General features: G+C 39.7%; 1 long non-coding RNA gene across 1 annotated transcript; it reads right to left on the bottom strand.

The window, feature by feature from the left end:
• Positions 1-216: 216 nt before the first annotated feature.
• On the bottom strand, positions 217-20,571 carry LOC116440524. Its single transcript, XR_004238659.1, has 4 exons — positions 20,534-20,571; positions 19,909-19,980; positions 2,857-2,983; positions 217-1,263 (listed from the first exon to the last, which is right to left on the bottom strand). It is a non-coding gene; the product is annotated as an uncharacterized LOC116440524 (long non-coding RNA).
• Between the last annotated feature and the right edge of the window lie 3,518 nt (positions 20,572-24,089).

The raw sequence follows: 24,089 nt of genomic DNA, 5'->3' as shown, positions 1-24,089 counted from the left end.
CAGTCCTAATTTTCTGCATATGAATATTTGAACAAGGGGCAGGATACAAAGCCCATTGTAATCACCCAGAAAGACACCCACTAACTTCAGCTGACTTTCTTTTGTTGGTTTCTGGAAGTATTAACTTAGTTTTACAGTCACGGAAAAGGAGTTATGGGGCTTTTAAAATTTTATTTAAAATCTGGCTAATCATAACTGATTCAGACATACATAGCATGTTCTGAAAATAATTCAGTATTTTATTGAACTTAGAGTTCAAAGGTATATTCTCTTGCACAGGAAAAAAAACAATGAAGAACTTTCTGAATATTTAATTGGCAGACCAGACCCATATTCACATCTACAATTCTGTTTATAATGATTTATATATGTAGAAGCTTGAGACCTGTTTTCTAGAGTCACAGTGGCCTTTACTTACTAGCAAATATTGTAAATGTTCTTAGACTTTTTCTTTTGCATTAATGTTTTTTTAATTGCAAATAATTCCCTAGAGTGGATCTGATTTCATTTTCTTGTATTTTAGCGGTTATTCTTCAAATAACAGACAAAGTTATTGTACTAATTCTCAATGAAATTAAGATCTGTTCTATTGAGTGATACAGATCTCTTCAATAAAACATCGAGAATAATACTCCACTCTCAACTGTTGGCAATAAAATAACTGAAAGCTGCTGTCTATCTATTTGTCTGGTAGCTCCAGTCAATTCTCTGAACTAACCATCACAGGTTTCCTTCCAGTGCTGCTGCTTCCAGCTGTACAGAGTGACCTTTCTGCAGTAGCCTCTCATGTGGACCAGGTGATGGATCCCAGCTGTTTCAGCCAGTAACTTTGTACATTTACTTCTTGCAAAAGTGAGAAAACAAGATCTTAAACATTGAGGGGAAACAATGTTCAGTTTAATTGAACTGTTTTTCAAAACTGGTTAAATTATCTACTCCTAGGTTAGTTTTTATACTGGGGCTGGAACAGATTAGGGTTTTTTTGTGGTTTTTTTTTTGTTGTTTCTGCTCTCCTTGCACCTGCAATAGCAGCTTATGCCAGATAGAGACAAAGCCAAGACTTCAAACATCATCTAGCAAACCCAGCTTTTGTACTTCCCACCTGGTACAAGGACTTGCACTGAGCATGGGCCATGCTCAAAAAAGGAGCAATTTTCTTTTGATTCATACTCCTCTTCTGGTTTAGTGTCATAAGGGCAATCTTCAATATAATTTTCTTCTAGCATTAGAAAACGAAATTTTGTTTCCATTCATGATGAGTGCCTGGGAAAACAGAAAGAATCAAGATCATTTTTCATCACAGTAATTTTGGGAAAGTAGATTCCCTACTGTTCTAGCAATAATGTTTCAGACAGGTTAACTCTGAAACTTTCCTATAAAGTGCAACAAGCTAAACCTATCAATCAGAGACCCCAGAGGAAAGCACACATGAGAAAAATCTCTCTGAGACCTCTTTTTTGCTCCAAGGGAGCAAAAGATGCTACTATGCATTTGCATTTGAGGACTGGAAAGATTCAGGTGTCTGTAACTATGGTGCAATGGGTTACCCTTGACTGGATGACAGGTTCCCACCAAGGCCCTCTATCACTCCTCTTCTCAACAAGATGGGAGAAGAAAATAAGATGGAAATAAAATCCTTGTAGGTTGAGATAAGGCAGTTTAGTAAAGTAAAAGCAAAAGGTTACATGTGCACAAAGAAAGAAGAAAACACTGAGAGATTTTATTCTTTACTTCCCATCAGCAAGTGATGTTAGACCTTTGGTCACATTTGGATCAGCTGTCCTGGCTGTCCTCCTCCCAAGATTTTGCCCACCCTCAGTCTGTTGGTGAGGGGGGAATGTTGGAGATACAGCACTGATGCTGTGGAGCACTGCTCAGCAGTGATGTAACGAAGGAGCAGCTCTTTGTATGTAAACAATGTTCTTCTTAATGCAATATTACCTCAGTTTTGTCAAGAAAGAAAGAGTTTATTAAAGATTATGAAAAACAGGAATATGGGAGCCTAAAATGGTAGACATAGTCAGTGGGAGATCAAACCAAAGATTTGTACATTGACTTACATTATTTGTGTCCAACATGAGTTTGTTCTTGTGTAAACAGTTACTAATACATCTTTTTAACAACTGAGATAGCCAGTAGCTGTGTCTGTAGGGATGAAATCAAATACTTGTTCCTCTAGCAAAGGTAGTGTGCCATTCAGTGATACAGAAATCAGCTGCACTGCAAAAGTTATGACAATTGGGCAGCTTTTTATCTGTAGACATCCTTAACTGGACATGGATGCAACCTGACACAGAGTCTAGAATTCAGACTTTCTTTTACTTGGCTGTATTCTGTGTCAGTCTGTGTGACTGATGAAGCAGAAGATGCTCAGGTCTCAAGACAGAATGGCATGCAGTTCTGATCATGACCAAAATCATTACAATTTTCTCCAGAATTACAGAAGTGTAATATTCTTTGAAAGGGCTTTAAGATTAAACCCCAGACAAGACCAGACATATAAAAATATAATACCCTGCTTCATTACACTGGTCAGGCATGAAATACTTGTTATTAGGTGACTTAGCATATCTTTGTTTGCTGCTTCTTATACCTAAATAGATTTTTCTCCTTTTCCCTTCTCTCTTATGCTGTTTCGGGGGAAATTTCAACTGTTTCCAGCTGCAATGCATAACTGCGCACATAGAACACTATGCTTCCTATAGCAATCAGTTTTGCTTTGGCTTTAGAGTGTTTGGATTAAATCTGAATTTAAGGTTCAACTTCAAACCCAACCTTTTTATCCTTTCTTGATTAGTTTAGTTTGTGTTCTTGCTTAGCAGTGGGAGATTAATTCAGATGTCTGCTCCTACTCACAGAAGGTTCAGCTCAGTCCTGTTTTTGCTCTTCTTTCTTCAGTCCCTTGAGTCTACATTTATATTCCAAAGCTGTTTTAGGCAGAGAATTCTGTGAAGCTCTTCTATCAGTCCAAGGGTAAATGAGCCTGAAAATAAATATTTCAGCAGGTTTAGGAAGTTCTGTTATTAAGTTGGACTGCATACAAATAACAGAGCTGTTTTTCTACACATACATTTAAAAATGGCTTTACTATGATAAGTTTTACTATTAAAATACAAAGCTTTATGAAGTTTAAAAGGCTTTAATTTTACTGATAAAATGGAAATGCACAGTTTAATCTCTTCAACATGAAAAAGGAAGACTCTCAGAAAATCCTGATCATTGTTTCATGAGGAAAGAATGTCATACATTCCGCTCTTTGACTTCCTTTATGTGTCACTGCACACTCATTTTCATGTGTAGTTTATGTACAATTTTTGTTTAGGTTCAGCAGCACTCACAGAGAAATAGGTAGATTCTCAGGAAGGGAGGACATTTAATGAGGTTTCTTATCATATGAAAAGTCCTGTTGTCTAAGGGGAGATTGAGACAACTGAGTTTTTTTAGAAGGGAGAAGAAAAGGCCAAGAGAGGATCTAGTTATTGTCTTCAACTACCTAAAAGAAACAGAGCACAGAACCAGAACTCTTTCCTACAGCGAAAGAGGCATTTGTCACAAGCTTCAGGAAGGGAAATTCCTACTAGATATATGGAAGAAATAAAAATATCATTCTTTTGTGCTCAAGCACTGGAAGGGTTTCCCCAGAGGGATTTTGGTTATCTGCATTTTGGAAGTGTTTAGAACTTGTCCTGAGGTACCTGCTCTAACAATAATTTAGGCCCTATAGCTGGAACTAGTGGTTCTTTCCAAACCAAATTACTGTACAAATTTGAAAACACAGTGGTAGAGCAAGTGTGACAGAAACCTTATCCACTTTACTGGTATGTAGTGTTCCACCATGCAGTAATGTTAGGAAAGGACCAGCTCTGCTCTGGGGTCTGGTTCCTTAAGAACTGGCAGGATGTCCAGCACCTGACATCTGTTCCCTGCTGTTGGATGGAAGCTTCTGTTTGAGGTTACATAGACATGAGGGTCAGTCCCAGCTACAAAGTGAGACACCTGAACTTCGGTAATTAGAATGTGGGTTTACTTATTTGAGTTTGGTGCCTCACCACCTGTCGCAGCCAGTTGACTCATTTACCTAAATCTAGGTGTCTGTCTGCTTCCAAGAACCCTTGCTGGTGTCTAGGTTTTGCTCCAGGAGTGGCCATCTGTGGAATCTGTGTCACATCTGTCAACCTTGTTTTGATGCAATGTTAATATAAAATTATTGCATAATGACCAGTTCCTGTGACTGCATTTGCCAAGCATTTGATATATATATATATATTTGTCTAGCAGAGGCTTTCTTTGGCCTGTAGATGGTAAGTCTCTATGCTGGAACACAGACATATTCCTGAGAAGAGAGCTGAAGAACACTCTAAATCCCTCATGCTTTGGATTTAGCCCTTAGTCTGCATCAGTTCCATATGCTGGTGGGGTTTACAGCAGTAGGATTGAATTAACACATTACCACCTCCCCAGGTGTCTTTCAGATTGTTTCTGTTTAGATGAGTTTGCAGCTTTGCTTCAGCTGGCAACAGACACATGGGACAAAATCTAGGCTTACTGGTAGTTTTCATTTTGATGAAAAAAATAAAAGCAAATATTTCCTTTCTTAAACCACAATATAAATTGTTTGGCATCCTACTTATATAACCTGTGCATAGCATGCTATAGCAAAGATGTATTTCTTTAAAAGTAACTATATCTGAAAGTATAATTATCCAAAACCACCCGAGGTTTTTTTCTGTAAGTCTAAAAGTTTCTCTAAGAAAACAGAGTGATATGTACTGGGAGATGTTAGTGTTGTGACTCCAAGATCTTTGACTCCACAGGAGCAGACTGATCTTATTTCAAATTGTTTAAAGAGCAGCATTAGCACTGATTGCAGCGGCAGCCTTAGAAGGAGCCTTTAGTCCTTCCTTCCAGCAAAAAGAGAGTAGCGATGCCTAAGCAAGACAAAGGAAATAATGGGTAAAATACTTCAGAATTCTTAAGAAAATGCTTTATTTTCATAATGTATAGAGAGGTTGGTGTGACAATATGTTCTAGATGCCATTGCACCACAGGTATGAGTTTCCATCTATGCCTTTTCATCCATTTGGCATCTCAGGAGGCGTACAAAGCATTCAGTCCATTATGCATTGACATAAAAGAGTTGCAATCTGAGATCAAAGATACCACCCACATAAAAAAAAAATAGACTCCAAAATGTCTTTGACTCATCCATAATCGTACAAAAATGGCCAGATTTCCTGTGAATAACCTTTCCTGTGAATTTTCAAGTTTTTCCTTCTTAGGGTAATGACACTGTAAGAAAGGTGTTTTGCTTTACATGGCAATTCTGCTCTTTGAGCCGGGTTGAGTACCAAGCGTGACCAGAGGAGCAGTATGTGAAAGGATTCTTGTTTCATGACTGCATAAAGATTTGAGTTATTCCCTTTAATTGAGCAACACAGAACTGTAGTGTTGGTCAGGTACTTTATGAAAGACTTCTATTTCTGAGAGTTAAAGAACATCAGTATTTTCAGGTAACACTGGGTCAGCAGAATTACCCAGAAACTCAGTGGTCTGCAGTAGTAGTTACAGGATGCTCCTCAACCAGTCACAAGGATTTTATAGGAGTTTATATAGCAAAATACTAGTGAAGGGCAGTATTATCTTGGGGTGACTTTATGATGTTGTATCTCCTATAGCTGCTCTCTGCCCAGACACAAATCCTGTGCCTTTCTGTGCCTTTAAAACTGGGTGTGAGAGAAAGAAAAAAACAGTCAGATGAACTTTTCACAGCAGTTTGTGCTCCAAGGTCACTCTATCTCCTCTGTGTGCTTCTGTGGCAGCAAGCACGGAGGAAGCACCCTTTTTGCTGCTTTTCAGTCATCTTTTGGCTCTGTTTCTCCAGAGAGAGATGGAGAGTTAAACTTTTTTTTCTCCCTGGGACTTTGGCTTCTTCTTCTTCTCTTCTGGACTGTTCAACAGTACCGGAACACACCAGGAAACCTTAAATCTCCAGCCTGGAGGAGCCTACACTGAAAACCCAGCTCTGAAGAGGAGAGAGAGAGACCACATCCACAGAAAGGACTCTAAAATCTTCCCAGGTTTCTCTCCACAGCGAGAGGTTTTATTATCTAGCATTATTCTTTTCCCATTGTGCATTGTGTCTGTTAAATAAACATTTTTTTTTCCTTTCACTTTCCTCCGAGGAAAATTTTTCCTGGACCTGGTGGGGGAGGGATGGCTGTAACCTGCCTTATATCAGAGGACATTCATTTTGGCCGTTCCTCTGAATTTGTCTCAAACTGGGACAAGTATACATCAGTCTAGTCAGACAAGACATCCCTTTTGCCCTCAAAGCAGAGCCATGGAGAACAAAACTAACAATAAGGTAATTTAGGTTAGATGTGTGACAATCCAGGATTTGCTGTCATTCATGCCATGTACTGTTGTAGAATTCCCCAGGAGGAAAGGAAAAAGTAGTTATTTAGCTCCTGTTGCAGTGTGTGACATGCAATGAAGCAAAATATGGGGAGAAAGCACCGAAATATATTCAGGCACAAAACCTGACTAGGTTCTGTTAAGATCCACTGTCTTGAAGAAAGAAATAATGAATATTTTCAGAAAATTTCTGGGGGAAAATCATCTGCCTAGATGCTTGCATCATGTTTATCTTGTTTGAAATTGAAGGGGTTATAGTCCGTCCCTTGGAGAACTTTTTGAAACACCAAAGGCTTAAACAGTGGGACTCTTCTCAGTGATTTCTTCCTCCTAGAAGAAGACTTTTTCTTGCCTTTCTTCTCAGCCTCATGTGTTTCTAGACCTTGCTATACAACGATCCAGTTGCAGTAGGAAGATGGTCATTGCTTTAGTCAAGGATGTAGCCTGGTAATGAGCACCTCCTTCAAGGCATCAATGTGAGGTTTTGAACAATTTTCTCCTTTGGCTGAGGATTCATGAAGAGTTGGACAACATATTGCTACAGACATTTTTATCAAGGAGAAATTATGTCATTTTACATATGGTTTTCTGTTAGATCTTGATTAATTTAAAAAAAACCAACCAAACAACCAAACCAAACCCAAACTGTAAAGCAATGTGCTTTACTGTATTACCTGAATGCACATATAACCTCCAAAAGGGAAAGAGAAAACATCAGAATTCAGATATTTTTAGTTTAAAACTATTGTGCATTACCAGAATCTGTGTACCTATTTTTACTAAGTAGTAACGTACACTGCCTACTTCAAATATGAATAAGAGTAGAAGAAGAAAAGGTTCTGAGGTGTGATAGCAGGTAAGATTCCAGCTGCATTTTACACTAATGTTTTCTAAGGTATTTCAGAATAACTTACAGAAGAGGCAGGTTTTTATCATTGCAAATTGACTTCAAGCTCTCTCACTCAGTTTTGAAAGAGTATTATATTTATGTATTTTTTCTCACCAAGAGGAAGTTTTGATCAACTTTTGATCTCCAGTAGTTCAGGAGCACTTAGTTGCTTCTGACATGTTGCTGTTTCTGAGAAGCTGAGAGGAAATGTAGCATTCTAAAGATGCTCATTAGCTCCAGTTTAGCATATTTGGCAAGAGTTACTAGGAAAAGGTCTCAAAAAAAGAATGTCAAAGTTTGGGAAGGATTCTATATTCTAGATTACAGACATTGTAAAATTGATAGGATAATTAGGCATAAAACTGCTTCTTCAACCGACAAATTTGGTTGATAAGTAGCTTTGTGTGGAGATATACATTTAAGAATATACATATTCTTAAAGAGGAAAAACATGAAAACAACAAAATTTATCCTGAGAACTATCCAAATTATATTCTGTGGACCTACTTGTATTTCGACAGTGTAAACATAAACTGAAAACTGGTAATAGAGAATTCTTGGGAGAAAAAGTTTGGAAAAGTTTGGAATAAAAAATTGATGTGATAATTTTAGTATGTGACTTACAGAATGAAGTGTTTCTAAACTATATGGAGGTATTTTACCAGCCTATTCACTGCAATTATTTATTCTGCTGCATGAGCTGAGTTCAGGTATCTGCAATATGAAAGTGATTAAAAGACAATTCATTTCTTATTTCTCTTATTTAACATTACTGGTTAATAGATTTTCATAACGTATATTTACACACACACACACAGGGCTTTTCTCCTTGTTTTAAGAAACTACATGAAAGGGTAACAGACACAGATCTAGCTAGCTCCTTTGAGGATCCTTCAGGGGTAGTTTGTGTTGCATTTTGTGCAGTAATCTGCCAAGGTGATTTCTATGGTAACCTCTATTTGCATTCTTTCAAATGATAGTAAATTCTGACACATTCCATTAAATATTGATAGCAGTGTTTCATCTGCTGGAAACCCACAAGGGAATATTTACCTTTATCTATTGTCTGAGACTATTCTTTTGTATCAGCAAGCTTTATACAGTTAAAATGTTAATTAGACTTTTATAACCATTTTTATCATTCTGCTCTTCATCTAGATTGCTCCAAACACATTTATTTACAATTCCAAAATGCTTCCATTAATATTCCACAGCACCTTACTCAAAGATTAGCTTAATAGCAAACCTCAAAAATGTACTTAAAGGCTTGTGGAACACCTACAGAACCATAATACTGAGAATTTTTTTGGCTAATGGCCAAGTGATTTGTAAGATCAGCTTTTAAGGAAAAGAGACAAGCCTGAAAGAGAAAATGTCATAATTAGTTTCAAAATTGCATTGATTTCTGAAATATAAAACAGTACTGAAACTGTTTACAGGAAAGATTTTTTTATTGATGAGGCGGGGTGGGGTAAAGTAGGCTAAGATAAATGGAAAAAGAGAGTGCAGGCAGTTTTATCTTCACGAGTGACATGTGAAATATCACCAAAGAATTAAAAAAACTCCCAATCCTCTGGAAAAATAACCTTACATCACACTAAGGATTATGTGTTCATTTTATATTAAATGGTGTTTGGGGATCTGGCTGGTGACCGTTTTCTTAGGAGGAAATTAGCAAACATGAATTTGTGGCAGAGGCTCTGAACCGCTACTGTTTTGTGTTTCGCATCGCTGCTTACACATTTGAATAGTAAATACACACTGGATTTACAGCACCACTAGGTAAAGAGGGCACCACTGCTGCTCACCAGCGTGCCACTGAACAAAGTGCCAGCCTGTGAACAAGAGGTAACAACACAAGTTCAAATTGCCGCGACCTTTTGTTATTTGATCTGCTGGCCTACAGGTGGAAAGGGTTGCACAGTAATGGGGAACTTCTGACCTGCTTTGCACTTTTGAGCAGGTTCTGTGCTGTGGTGCAATTACAGGAGATGCTTTTAGAAAATTGGTCCTAATATCAAGGTTTTCTGGGTTCCATTAAGGTCTGGAATCAGAAACCCTTGTGCTGAGACAGAAAATTGAAAATATTTGATACTGAGATTGGCTTTGTGAAGAGAAACAGCACTATACATGATTCTAAGCAGTGAAACTACAATTCTTTTGAGTTGTTTACTTCCATCTCCCACCCCCAGACCATCTCAATTACAGATGCACAGCTAGTGGGAATTAATCTGTTTGTAGATATCATACAACATCATGGAATGCATGGACCATGTAATGCTATCTTTGAGATCTGATGCATTATTGCCAAGAATTATCAACCTCAAACTAACCAGTTTAAGCCATGTAATGTTGCTTCCCTCTCCTTTTTTTTTTTCCAATACTAACTTCCTGGGGAGATCATTTTGGAATCTGTTGAAAAATCAATGGTGTGATGTTACAACCTTATAAAATGCATTCAGAAAAATCCTTGGAAGTTTGGAAATGCTGTAAACAGTTCTCTCCAGGGTCCAGGGGCTACCTTCAGTGCTCTTTTATGAAAAACCAACTGTAGTTCTTTTATGATAGTGCACAACTGTTCAGAGCAAGGATAGAACATGCTTTCCTTTGCTTCCAAGACTGATTAGGGATAATATAATCGAAAAGTAGGGAGGTAAAGGAGTGGCATGGGGGTGAGGGAAGCGAGGTAGGAAAGGAAAAGAGGGAAACCTTGAGGTAAAGAGAAATAGAAGGAAGAGAGAAAATGTTGGTACAGGTTCGCGCTGCCAAAGTTGATTAATGCAAATGAAGTGGCATTTTCCAGAGTGAATCCAGGTTAAGTACTGCTAAGCACTACAACAAGGCTCAGACTCAAAACTCATAAGCCCTGTGGACCGGAGGCAATCAAATCCTATGGGCACAGAGTCCTGTAATCACTGGGAAGGTAGTGCTAAACATGCCTTTGAGTTACACTCTATATTCTGTGAGGGGTTCTGCTTTAGGAAGAACACCAAACTCAAGATGATTTCATTCTACACATAGCTTAAGTAAATAACCTGTGCTCTGTAGAGCATAGCAGAGACTGCCCAAACTCTGAACAGGAGCTAGGATGGTCAGCAAAACCAGGGCTGTGCTGCTGCTGTAGCCTGGAGGATGGAGGAGCACAAGGAGTATCTACCTGTTTCTGATGTGCTAAACTGAGGCAGAGTAATGTTACCTTCCTCAGCAGCTATGAGTCCGTGCTTTGTCACAGAGTTGACCCAGAACTTGTAACTTTGGGCTCAGTGCTAAAGAATAGAAAAATAAGTCTGAACACTATATTTTGCTGAATATAGCAAATCCTGTTTTGTTGGTGCTGCACCTGCATTAATGAAATTTGATGTATCTGAGCTAGACCTGTACCACTTACCTCTACTGCAGCGTCTTTCCCCTGCAGTTCACGAAATGACACCTGCACTCTGAGCAGTGCTCACCATGCTGGACAAGATGAGCTGTCTGGCTAGCTAACTAACCAAAATGAGGGGCAGGTGAAGATGTCTTGCACATTGCATCAGTCTTCAGGTCCTTAGCTAGTCATTTCTTATGTTGCTTACTGATAGCTGACATGTACAGTACAACCATTTTGTTTATGAAATAGATTTACTATCCTAGAACCCTAGCCTTTTGAAGCCATCAAGAAAAATACTGCAAATTTCAATATGGACAGAATTTACAAATTGTCTTGTTAAAAGAAGAGGAAAATTGTTTTAATTCTGTACTCCCACGGGAATGAAATGGCTTTGGCAATTCAGAACTTAATGAAGGTAAAAAAAATTATTTTATATGTATATGTTTTATAATTGAGACATGAAATTTAGTGGCTCTGTGAAATCATGTCCTGTTGGTAGGCATAAACAACATTTGTTTAGTGAGATTTTGAAAAAACACTGCCATGAAAGCAGAGTAAAAGTTGCCACATTTTTAATCTAGAAAGTTTAGAAGACATGTTTCTCTAGCATATATTTCTAGAATTAATTAAACTGTCAATACTCCAGTTACTCCACTCTGCAGGGAAGGTGTTTGGACATTCCCATGTAAACCTGAACATACATTAACCCATTGAACTCTGTGTTTTAGGGGCTTTCCCCCACCCCCAATGGATTATGACTGTGACCATCACTTTGACCAACAGACATCAAAATTGCAACAATCAAGTCTCATCTCTGGGTCCAGGGGCAGCGAGATCTTTCCTTATCCCTCCTTTCTCTTTCTTCCTTTTCCCTTTTGCATTTTCCTAAGTGATATTACTATAGATAATAACAACCAAAATGTCTACATACATCCTTTCCATTGCAACCAAATAGTTCTGAAATAAACCCATATAAAAATAAATAAATATGTGTGTATATATATATTTATAAACAACAATCATTCTGTGTCATTTCACTCTAATCCACCTCAAAAGATCTATTAACAAGAACCTGAGTTATCCTTACCTTCAGAGAGAGGTCATAGCAGTGTGGGTACTATTTTTTTCCCTTTGCAAACCAAGGTAGATAATGATGACAGTGCTTTAGGCAGCTACAAAATACTAGAGCATAATCAGGCTGAATCACTGCTAAGTGGTGAAGTTCTGGCCCTCATGTTAAGTTTTCCACTGTGGTAGCTGAATGAACATAACCTGTGCTGGTTGTACCAAATGCAGAATGGGAATATGTACCAGACTTCTAGCTGGTGTGACAATTCCATCTGCTCTGGGTTTATGTCCCAAAGCCTCATAAGGAAAAGACCAGTAACTCATATTAGCTCCTTTTCACATAAGGAAAACCTGAATATGTCAGCCAGAGGAAAGACACAGAAAATTCAGTCACATTTCCACAAGAGAATCAGGACTTCAGGGTTTCTCTCTTTAGACATAACCCAAGATAACTCAAAATTTAGCACTGAAATCAAGCATATTTATACATTCATGCTGTGCATACTAGGTTCCCTCACAGAATCACCAGGTTGGAAGAGACCTCTAAGATCATTGAGTCTAACCCATGCCCTAACACCTCAACTAAACCATGGCACCAAGTGCCACATCCAATCTATTTAAACACATCCAGGGATGGTGATCCCACCACCTCCCTGGGAAGACAATTCCAGTAATTCACCACTCTTTCTGTGTAAAACTTTTTCCTAGTGTCCAGCCTATATTTCCTTTGGAGCAGTTTAAGACTGTGTCCTCTTGTTCTGTCAGTTGTTGGCTGGAAAAGGAGACCAACCCCCACCTGACCACAGCCACCTTTCAGGGAGTTGTAGAGAGTGAAAAGGTCACCTCTGAGTCTCCTTTTCTCCAGGCTAAACAACCCCAGCTCCCTCAGTCGTTCCTCACAGGGCTTGTGTTCCAAGCCCCTCACCAGCCTTGCTGCCCTCCTTTGGACAAGTTCAAGTGTCTCAACGTCCTTCTTGAGCTGAGGGGCCCAGAACTGGACACAGTACTTGAGGTGTGGCCTCACCAGTGCCGAGTACAAGGGAAGAATAACTTCCCTGGTCCTGCTGGTCACACAGTTTTTGATACCAGGATGCCATTGGCCTTCTTGGCCACCAGGGCACACTGCTGGCTCATGGTCTGTTGGCTGTTGACCTGTACCCCCAGGTCCCTTTCTGCCTGGGCACTGTCCAGCCACACCATCCCCAGCCTATAGTGTTGCAGGGGGTTATTGTGGCCAAAATGCAGGACTGGGCACTTGGACTTCTTAAACTTCATCCTATTGACTCTGCCCATCCATCCAACTGTTCCAGGTCTCTCTGCAAAGCTCTCCTACCTTCCAACAGATCGACACATGCTCCCAGCTTGGTGTCATCCACAAATTTACTAATGAACTCAATACCCTCATACATGTCATCAATGAAAATATTGAACAGAACTGGTCCCAGTACAGACCCCTGAGGGACACCACTGGTCACTGGCTGCCAGCTGGATGCAGCACCATTCACCAGCACTCTCTGGGCCCGGCCATCCAGCCAGTTCTTAACCCAGCAAAGAGTGCACCTGTCCAAGCCGTGTGCTGCCAGCTTTTCCAGGAGTTTACTGTGGGAGACAGTGTCAAAGGCTTTGCTGAAGTCCAAATAGACAACATCCACAGCCTTTCCCACATCCACCAGGTGGGTCACCTGGTCATAAAAGGAGATCAGGTTGGTCAAACACGACCTGCCCCTCCTAAACCCATGCTGGCTGGGTCTGATCCCCCAGCCATCCTGTAGTGATGGCACTCAATATAAACTGCTCCATTACCTTGCCGGGTACCGAGGTCAGACTGACTGGCCTATAATTTCCAGGATCCTCTTTCCTACCCTTCTTGTGAATGGGCATCACCTGGCCAGCTTCCAGTCATCTGGAGCCTCACCAGTGAGCCAGGACTGTTGGTAAATGATGGAGAGTGGCTTTGCAAGCTCATCTGCCAGCTCCCTCATCACCCTGGGATGGATCCCATCTGGTCCCATAGATTTATGAACATCCAAGCGGCTCAGCAGTCCTCTGACTATCTCCTCCTGGATAACAGTGGGATCATTCTGCTCCCTTACACCGTCTGCCAACCTAGGAGGACAGTTGTCCTGAGGACAAGCCATCTTCCCTCAACACAGACACACAGATTTCAGACACTATAGGGTCTCTGAGACCTCCCCACCCCATAAGACTACTTTCTAGAGCATACAATTAAGGAAGACTGACATTGCCCTAGCTGGAGGATAAGCAGGATCCCCTACAATGCCTAACATGATTCTTGACAGCTATGTTTGCACAATTGAACCCTCTTCAAGATGTCTAGCTTGGAGAATTACCTTCTGAAGTCCTTTCTAATACCAGCCAAAAGACAGACTTTTCCTTGGGCAAAACAATTCACAAGATATGGAAAAGTGGACTTTTCTATGCTCTCTTGGAGGAGTTGTCAGGGTAATGAGATCCCAAGCACAGGCAATTAGACAGCACTTTGTTCACCTGAACAAAACCCTTTGCAAAAAAAACTGTGAAGAGAATAAGGGGAATTCACAAGACAGTGGGAAAAAGGAGGTTGAAGGCTGGTATCTGTTCATGTGTTTCTGGTGGGATTGTTAAAAGTTGACCATTTTGCCTATCATTTTCACAAGTAATAATTTCTTTAGCATCAACCAAGAACCAAGATTAACTAATTCAGTCCTCCAAATGCTTCATAGGGTCAGACCCTCCATTGGAATGAAGCAGAGGGAAAAAAAGGGAAGAAATGGAGAGAAAGAGCAGCAGGAGATAAGGAAGGATTGTACAAAAGCAGAACTGCCACCAACAGAATAAACATTTTTGCCTTAAGCAGGAGATCTGCACTGGAGGTACCTATTAATTTATGACCCTCTGTTGTCCCCAAAGCAAAATCAAATGTTTGTACAACTCTGCTCCAGCTGGGGAGCTGAAAGCTTCAGGTAATGAAGATAATCTTTGCTTCCCTTTCTCTCTCCCTCAACCCCCAATTGATTATAGATTGCACTTAAAAGGCAAAATTAACAGCTCTCCTTCTGCTAAAAATCATCAGCTCTGGTAACTGATGAGAAGGGGCAAGAGCTGTGTAACACCAACTTACTGCTTCTCTACACAGATCTCACTGACTGGGGAGATGTGAACTCCTAAGAGGATGGACACCCTGAGCTACTAAGGGAAATTTCATACACAGCTCTGAAAAGCTGTCTGACTGAATTATGGTCAGTAACCACTCCAGTATCACTTAGAGTCCAGATATAAACTCTGATATTTAATTGGCTCTTAAAGCTATCTATTCCCTACAATTACTTTTCAGTACCCCTTTCCCCTTTCCTTTCCTTTCTCTCTATTTCTCTTTCTTTCTCTTTTCTCTTTCATTTTCTCTCTCACTTTTTCTCCCTCCCTCCCTCCCTTCCTTTCTTGCTCTCTTTTTTTCCTCCACCCCACCTTTCCTTTTACATTCTTCCTCTCTTTCTTGTTAGGGATTTTTGACTCTTCAGATGCAGTCCCATGGCATTGCTGACAGTGGATTGTAGTCCAGTATATAACTTTCATGCTATTGCCATTAGAAACATGTTATGCATGTGACTATACTTGCCACCCAAAATATCTCATATTCTAAGATGTGGTATTTAGAAATCTCACCTCTTGAGAGCAACCTGAACTTAACAAACAGATAAATGGCAGTGAAAAAGAGAAAGCTAAGAATATTTTGAAGCATATCAGGTTCTGCTCTTTATAATTTGACAACCTTCAGATTTGCATTTTTCCATTTGTGTAAACCAAAAAGCCACTGAAATATAGTTATAAAACCTTAAAAATTATCCCACAGGAGTAGTGTTTTAAGCTTAAGACAAGTAGTTGAATCTGGAATTCAGGTTTGTGGAAGTGCAAACAGCATGGACTTTATATGTTAGGTGAAAGAAAAGGGTGTTTATTGACATGGGCAGACAACAGAACTCCTTGTTCAAATCCTTAACCTTTAGCCACTTGAAAATGAAGCTAATGAACTACAGTAACAAAAAGAGGATTGGCTAGGAAAAATTAAAAAAGATCTTAAGCAGAAATAAGTAGGGGTTGAGCATACAGTTAAAGCAATTTTAAACAAGTTTCAAGAAATGTTAAGATTACATCCTTCTCAGTAAAAACCATTACTTGAACTTCAAGTGCCCTTTTTTCTGTAATTACTAGAGAGATGAGGTTTCAATGAACACCCAAGTTTGGTCAAAACTTCTGAAAGTCTTGGAGAAAAGTGAGACAATTTCAATGAAAAGATGTAGAGCAAGACAGTTAATTTGAGCTCTCAAAACAAGAGGTTGCTTTAGCTTCTGTAACTTCTTGCTAGCTGTAACTTTAGCTTCTTGCTAGCTGGGCTCAGGTTCTGGGAAAAAGCCATGACACTAGTTAACTGACCTGGCCTGAGGTTTCAGTAATCCTGATTTTGCCTTGCTTTTTGGTTTTGGTCACATTAATTATCCCTCTTGCCTGAGAAACCAGACAAATTCCTGGTATTCTGATGCTAGTTCTTGTCCACTGATGTTCAAAGTTAGTGTATTTCTCAATCACTGGAATTATGTAGGTATGAATTTTAACTACTTTTCTGAAAAGAGATTTTTTTTTTTTTTTTAACACAGGTGTATTCTCAGGACAAGTTTTCCACTTGTGTTTCTGAACTGCCTGACCTGGCTGTGAACAGCCCAAAGAAGTACATCCCCTCCATTTCTTCTCACTGTACTGAAGTCTTCATCTGGCATTGCACAGTTGTAATATCCTTTAATGAGCATAAACAGCATCTTTGTCCTTTGGCAACCAGTAGATTGGTTAATACATGAATGCCACATGTTCCCTTATTCTAGACCCATATTACAGAGCCCACTATCCAAAGCCACAACTGTACAACTGAAAGATGGCACGTGCAAAGCTATACCTAGAGAAGTGGAGCCACATGGAGAGCCACATATTAATTTCTGAGAGGTGTGTCATGGCACAAATAAGGCCAGAAGGAGATTTTGCTATATATTTTGAAACTGGCCTCATTTACATGCTTTTGTAGTAGAACATTGTGCACCAGGCTGTAACTGTGAATGATTTCTGCAATGCACCAGGACAGTGTGTTAATTCTGTACAGTTAGTTAAATTCTGGGAAGGAAATCAAATTCTGCAAATGGTATTTTCTCCTATGAACACCAAAACCCAGTGCTCCATGCACAATATATACTTAGTGTCACTTAGGGATGCTATCCACTTTTTGTCAAGTTCCCTGCTCAGGCTGTCTTTTCTTTCAGCTAACCTCAAAGATGACCTGTTTTCTCTTTCGTACTTTATGACACTTATACAAGCTGAATAGAAAATCAAAAGCAAGAAAGGTGTTATTATCAAGGCACTGCTGTTTTTCAACTTTTCTCTTGTTTTTCTTCTGCAAACAGCAAGGTGCCAAAAAGCATCATTTGATAGACGCTAAAACATGAAGAGCAGACATCTCATCTACATTTTTACGAAGAGTAAACAAGTGGGACACTGATGTAAAGTGGGTATTAAACTTCCCACTTCTTTCCCTCCCTCCACACATGTTCTTTACTGCTGTAGTTTTGTAAGGGAGGAAAGGTTACACCTTTTTTTTGGGTTTTGTTGCTTGGTTTTATTTTTCTCCTGCATTCCTGATATTTGTTTTATAAACAGGTAACTCTTTGGGAGTCCAAGTTTCTACAGTTTCCTTCTACTTTAGTGGAAAAGCTTCTGGGCTGTCTTTCTTGAGAAAGTGTGGTGCAGGTGACAGTGAAGAAATGTGACTGCTCTTATCTTAGTGCTGTCTGGCACTTCCCTGTGTCTGGAGCTCAAGTGAGCTGTAACTGCGAACTCTATAGACTGTTTTACAGTGGTCTTACTTTGTGACACATGCTTTGCACTGCTAGCACGAGTGACCTAAATCACCATCCACCCCTTCTACTCTTTAGCTTTGCACTCGGAGTATTATTTTACAGAGTTTCCACTAGTTTTGAATCCCTGTTACTGTTATTTCTCTGATCCACCTCTGTAGGAAGTGTTACCCTCTTCCCAGCAGCATATTCATGCAAATCCAGAGGAGAGGGTGCAGATAAAAAACAATCTTGCAGTGTATAAAATGGAAAAAATCCTTCAACAGAATATTACATTTTTGTTGTTTTTTTAATTTTTTTTTTTTTTTTTTGCAACAAGTCCATTTGGTGCATGCTTGAGAGAGTCTGAGCCAGGAAATGGAATAAGTCTCTGCAGACATAGCAGGTATATTTGGTACAATAGAGGTAGCATGACAGGGCTCTATTACAGTAAATAATACAATTCCAGAAATAACCTATGCGGAACATATTGCTTCTGCTGCACATGTCAGGAAATGGACTTTGATCGATGTTGCTGCAACACAAAACCACATACTAAAACTTTTTAATTATGATGACAGTGTAAAAGTGTAGATGGTGCTCACTGGCAGTGTTCATAGCCTTTATAATTAACAAATGGACAGTGCAGATTAATTCTGCATGCTCTTCATGTTTCATAATTCTTTCTAGTTGCTGCCATCAGCATGTATAGAAGCAATAAGGCACAAGAGAGGGCCTGGTTCCCATTACCTCTGGGGTGTTAACAGGCAAACTCAAGGGGAGTGATTATCTCACGATAACCACACCACCTGGAGCTACCATATTGCTATAAAAACTCATTAATGTAAGAGAAAAACATGTACTTTTGTGCTAGTGGATGGAGCCAGGAATTCAGAATGCTAAAGAGCTTTATCAGGAGCTCTAGTTTGCCTCTATTCAACTCCATATCAGAATATTCACTAGGCTACTCTGCAGCTTTCTCAGTTTTGTAAACTAGAACACCACTTTAGCAATACTTTTGCAGCAGCCTAACATGATAGTCAACAATTAAAAAGATATGGCACAACCATCAGAGAACAGAAAGTCACATACCTCAGATTGCCTTCTCAAGGGGAGTATCTCAGTTGGCAGAAGACATTCTACACACAGTTTTTCAGAATAAAAAGCACAAGGAAATTACAAATCGAATTGGATAGAAGTGTCTATAATTTTAAATTTTAAATAGACTAATTTCTGCTCAGCAATGCATTTAGAGAGTATATTTAATTTGAGTTTATCAGGAAAGTATGGAATGAAGTACATGAGAATACAATAACTCACTGTCTGCTGTTCTCTATGATAATGTACCAAACTGTTATCTCATACTCTAATGACTTTGATGTTAATGGAGTCGTACTCTCTGCCTGACCTCTTCAGCACTGGATGGATGTGTATGTGCTTTTTCTGTCCATCAGGTTTTATGCTTCACTCTCAACTTTCCTACAAATCTTTTATCTTTGCTTCTGCTTAATTTCCTCTTTAGTAGGAGGGCAGATTTTATTTAAATGAAGAGTTTTAGTTCTACACTTGTAGGGATAATTTCTTGGATTTTAAAATCAGAAAATTTTAAAGAAACTGTTAAATTGCTGATGTTGTGACCCTCCACTTCCACCCCAAGTGTATTTCTTGCTCTTTCATGGAAGTTTATCCATTTAATGAAATTTGCCTTGCCTATCACCCAGAGACAATAAGAGACACACAGAAAGCGTCTTTACAAACCTTCATTTGCTTACTAATTTCTTTTTTATCTGTGCTTAGCATCTGTATCATGCCATGGATGTAAAGATGAACCTTCTTCAGACTGTAGATGGTGGTGGGAGCCATAAAGACAGTCAAGAAAATGTGGCCCAGGGAGTGCTAAGTGGCCACAATGGCACAGAAGGGTTTAATTTACATCTGTCTCCTGCTCACCATATGTTTATTGTGGTTATTCAGCACACACACAAGCTAAGGCGAGCTCATCCTTGGGGGCAGGGAGAACTTGAGGCTCATTTGCTTGTACAGTACCTCTTAGACACTTGGAGTCCAGCTTTAGTGTCTAAATAACAGAAGACAACTTAGGTTTGTTTTTCATGAGTGTACAAGGCACTGTGGAATGTTAACTTCCCTGCCTGGACTCAAAGTATCTGAGCTCTACAAAATACATAGGTGTTTAGGAAGTTTCACCTGTGCTTGCTAGACATCAGCTTATGGCACAACTGAAAAGGTATCTATTCTACCATAGCCATGGGGCAGGAGAACAATATAGTGCTACTTACATAGCAGCAGCAGTTCTTACTGTGTACACAGTGGTGGCCCAGCCAGTTTCCTTTCTGTGGTGCAGGGAACAGCTAGGAGAGAAAGTATTTCTGTTAAGGCCACTGAGACTTAGGTTTTGTAAGTGGACTTGTGTTTTTGTCAGTGATGATGAAATTACATAGTACAAAGCACTTTATGACATTCTGTGGGTGTAGGAAACCATGATAGAGGAAGGAGTCAAAAACATCTTGTGCAACGCCTTATTTGATTCCCCAGGTTGGTGCAGGGAAAGACTTGTGAAGATGAATTTTGCAGATTTCTGGTACTGAAAGAATTTGCTGGGATGCTTTCTGTGTCTGTTAACAGCTAATGCAAAAGAAAATGACTTTATAACTGTTTGAGCTTGCACTTGAGAGCATGGCTGTCATTTATGTCATTTGGCAAGTGCAAGTCAAAAGTCTTGTTTTTGTGTCTTGATCTAGTTCACCATTTTGGCTTAGAAAAGTAGCTATATAAAACTATACTAGTTTGAAAACAAACCAATGGGAGGCACCAAGTCAGAATAACAATTTAATGGGGAAATTAAAGAAAAGGAAAAAAACTAAAAGAAAACACTGGTTCAAATTGACAGAGTCAAGATACAACTTGACACCCTGTTAGTCAGGGTGGTGGTAGCAGTCTGGTAGAATGGTGGCTGCAGTCTTCTGAAGTGATGATCCTGTAGAAAAAGGGTCTGCTCTTCCTGAGGTCCAGTGGTGGCTGTGTAGCTCCCGTCCTCTGGAAATCCATTGGACGGGTAGTTTCTGGTGTTCAGAATCTCACATTATATCCAGGATGGAATGCTTGGCTCCTCCCTCTGGGTGAAGCATCTCACAATGGGGTAATGAGTCATGAGGCCAAGTGTTGATTAGGCTCATTAACAGAAGATAGTCCAGAGGGAGTTATCTCTGAGTCAGGCGGCAGGACAATGATGGGCAATTAACAGCAAGATAGTCTGGGGGGAGGAGGCAAGGAAACACTGCCCCACCTGATTTCAACGGCTCATGAGGATGGTAATACACTGCAGCCCAGGACAAACACACCGCCAGAGAAAGTCCTCTGGGTTTGTTTTACCCTACACAGAGTCTAGGAGCATCAGCAACTCTTTGCTGACCCCACCAGCTGCTGGAATGGAAATCTAATCAAAAGTAAATGCTGTTCAAGATCTTCATGTAACTTTACTATCACGGTTAGGATTGGAAAAAGGACTGAACTAGAGACATGAGAGCGTCTGTGAGATTGGTACTGACAGGGGTTAAATGAGCCTGCAGTGCTCCGTAGGGAGCCAGGCATCAGCAGGGACCTGTCCATCTGTTTGGTTTCTCAAGGTTGCTGTAGAGCAGCTGTGCCTTATGATTGATGTCCAAAGGAATAATTTCTTATAAATTCCAGAAGCTAATATGCAGGAGACTTGGCTTTTCTTCTCTCTTCCAAGATACCTAGTGACAAACTCTTTTAGATTGCCATGGAGTGCCATCACTTAGTACTGGTCCTCGTTTTCCATAATTTCCAGCTCCTGACTGCACCAGGAACTCCTCAGCCTGGAAATATGACATTAGCTGATGCCTAAGGCATAGTGTAAGGTAGTATCCAGTAACCAAATGTGATAAACTACTAATGCCAGTCAATAATCACAGGTTTGTTGTTTCACCCCGTTACTGGTTTACTGGTATTTTGTGTGTCTAAGATGGTCTAGACCTGCAGACTGTGTTGCCTTTAAATGCCACTACACAGACAAAAGAAGCCAAATAATTTACTGCATGACAAGTTTGTCCTTCCCAGATTTTTAGCCTGACTGATGCTGTTAGTTTCTGTGACTTTTTTTTTCCTTTTTAAGAAGCGTTCAGACTTTCCCTGTGAAATACTATTTTGCTCAAAATCTGGCACTTGCAGCTTTCGCATGCTAGATTATATGGTTCATGAGTTCTGCCATGTGAGTTTTTCTTCATTGTGTACCGTAGCTCATGGTGAGCTTCACAGATCTTGAACAGCTCTGCCTTTGATGGGTGTTAGTACATTTTCTCAGTGGCTGCCTTTTATTAGTTTCAAAAGATAACAGTCTATGCAGCCACACACTCAGGTGTTTATGTGTATGAAGGGCACCAGGAGGAAAAATGTGAAATCTCCTGCTCTTTGCCAGATTTTTCCCTTCAGAATATTTACATCTGCTTGGTATGATATTTAACATAATAGTGAAACTGTAGGAAGCCAGAAGTGCCACCCTGATACAGAGATAGGAACTGCTGTTATTGAGATCGTTCATACTTTCTGAACCTCCAAGTCCTCTCTGAACAAAGAGCATAATGATATTCAACCCCAAAGAATTTTCAGATTAATAGTTTTAAAGAAAATTACCAGTTACTCCAACGGAAATTCTGAATTCCTTTGTTATGCCTGAACATAGGCTGTTTGGAGACTGGAGGAGCCCTTTCAGACAGCTGAACTCCGTATGCTGCATATGTCTGTTTCTAGATCAGCCCTAAGTGGGAGTAGCATAAGGGTATGGTTCTTGAGACTGAAGGCTGTACATAAAGTACAGCCATTTAATGTGCATAGAAGCCATTTAAAGCGTACAAGAGTATTGCTGCATATTCTTGAGCACCATCTGCTGGCATTTTCTCATCTAACCAGTATTTGCATAATTGGAAGCATCTCTCTTCATAGAATGTTCCTGAATGAGGCAGGAGCTGAAGCCCTCAAGAAAATAAAGTCTGTTTCTTATGCATACTTGGAAAATGGCCATATAGAAAAGGTCTGGAAAGGGCTTTGGAAAAAATTAGCTAGCTGGTGTATAAAAAAGCTCTAAATGCAGCATAAAGATTTGTACTGTGATGGGCAATACCTAGAGCAAGGATTTTGGCATTGACCATCTCTTTATTCTGCAGCAGGTGTGATACCAGCCATCCTTGCTTGCCAAAGTGGTCCCAGGCCAAGGAAAGGGACGGCAAGCGATTTTCTATGAGTTACTCAGCAATAAAGATGCCAGATTTGTTTAAGAACCTCCTGAGAAAACTTTCAGAGAAACGTGAGGAGGGCAGCAGAGATGCAGGAAGGAATGTTAACATTAATCTATTTTGGCTCTTTGATGCGTGGATACTCAATATCCATGTGTGCCCTCTCTCAAGACCTAGAAGCTCAGTACAGTCTCCAAAACACATCTGAAGAGGTTGTCCATAGTATAGCCAGTAATAAACCATTTAAACACATGCAAATTAGCTTTAAAATAGCTCTCCCAGGTGCAGATACCTGTGCAGAGACCTGTGAAGTCTTCAACACCAAAGCAATATTGACTAGTGCCTATGTGGCCCACCAGTGACTCTGGTTTAGTCTCATTTCATGAACATGGTAGTCCTATATCAAAACAACAATATTTCTATATTACAGAAAAATAAGCTGCTGTTATATATGTGCGCATTTTTATTATTTTAGCACCTTTAATGTCTCCAAGTGCTAGGAAAGTTATTCTGAGTCTTGTGGTGGTATAAGGACTCCTTAGGGGCACCTGCTGTATTTTGTACTTAGGATTTAAGACAGTGAGAGGAAAACAAAGAAGGAAACGCAACACAGTGAATGCTGTTTCCCACAGAAGCCCTTATTTTTACTGAAGTTCCCTAGAGTTCAGTGGAGCTTCAGACATTGCTTCACCCTGCTCTATCCCTTGGTAGTTTTTTGCACAGGTACAAAATGCAAGTGTTAGAATTTTCAAAGGTACCGAAGACTACAAGATCAGAAGCAATCATAGCTCAAAAATATTTTTTCAGACTTCTCTGGAGAAGTTAATTTCTGAGAGAATAGATGTATATGAAGAAAAAATATTGCATAGTCACTATGCAAAATAGCAAACCACTAACAATGATTTTAGACCCATGATTCTTTTTGATGCAGCTCCTTATTTCAACTTCAAGGGGTGTCTACCTCTTCTCAGGAGTTCAGTGCTTTTTCCTGGCACTCAATACCATTGGGTATTCGAATGATAATGTAACTCTATCCAGATCCATTTAAAAAGAATATTTATTGAATTAAACGAATAGTCAAAAAATATGTACCATATTCTTATTTATACAGCTATGGTGTATACAAGTTTAGATGCCTCTTACATAATGTGTGCTTGTGCTTTTCTATCAGCCTGATGCAGCTAGACCCAGCAATACATTTTCCATTG

Source organism: Corvus moneduloides, chromosome 3 (assembly GCF_009650955.1).
Source record: "Corvus moneduloides isolate bCorMon1 chromosome 3, bCorMon1.pri, whole genome shotgun sequence".
Taxonomy (NCBI): Eukaryota; Metazoa; Chordata; class Aves; order Passeriformes; family Corvidae; genus Corvus; species Corvus moneduloides.
The sequence above is the reverse complement of the archived record's forward strand: the minus strand, read 5'-3'. Positions and strand labels throughout refer to the sequence as shown.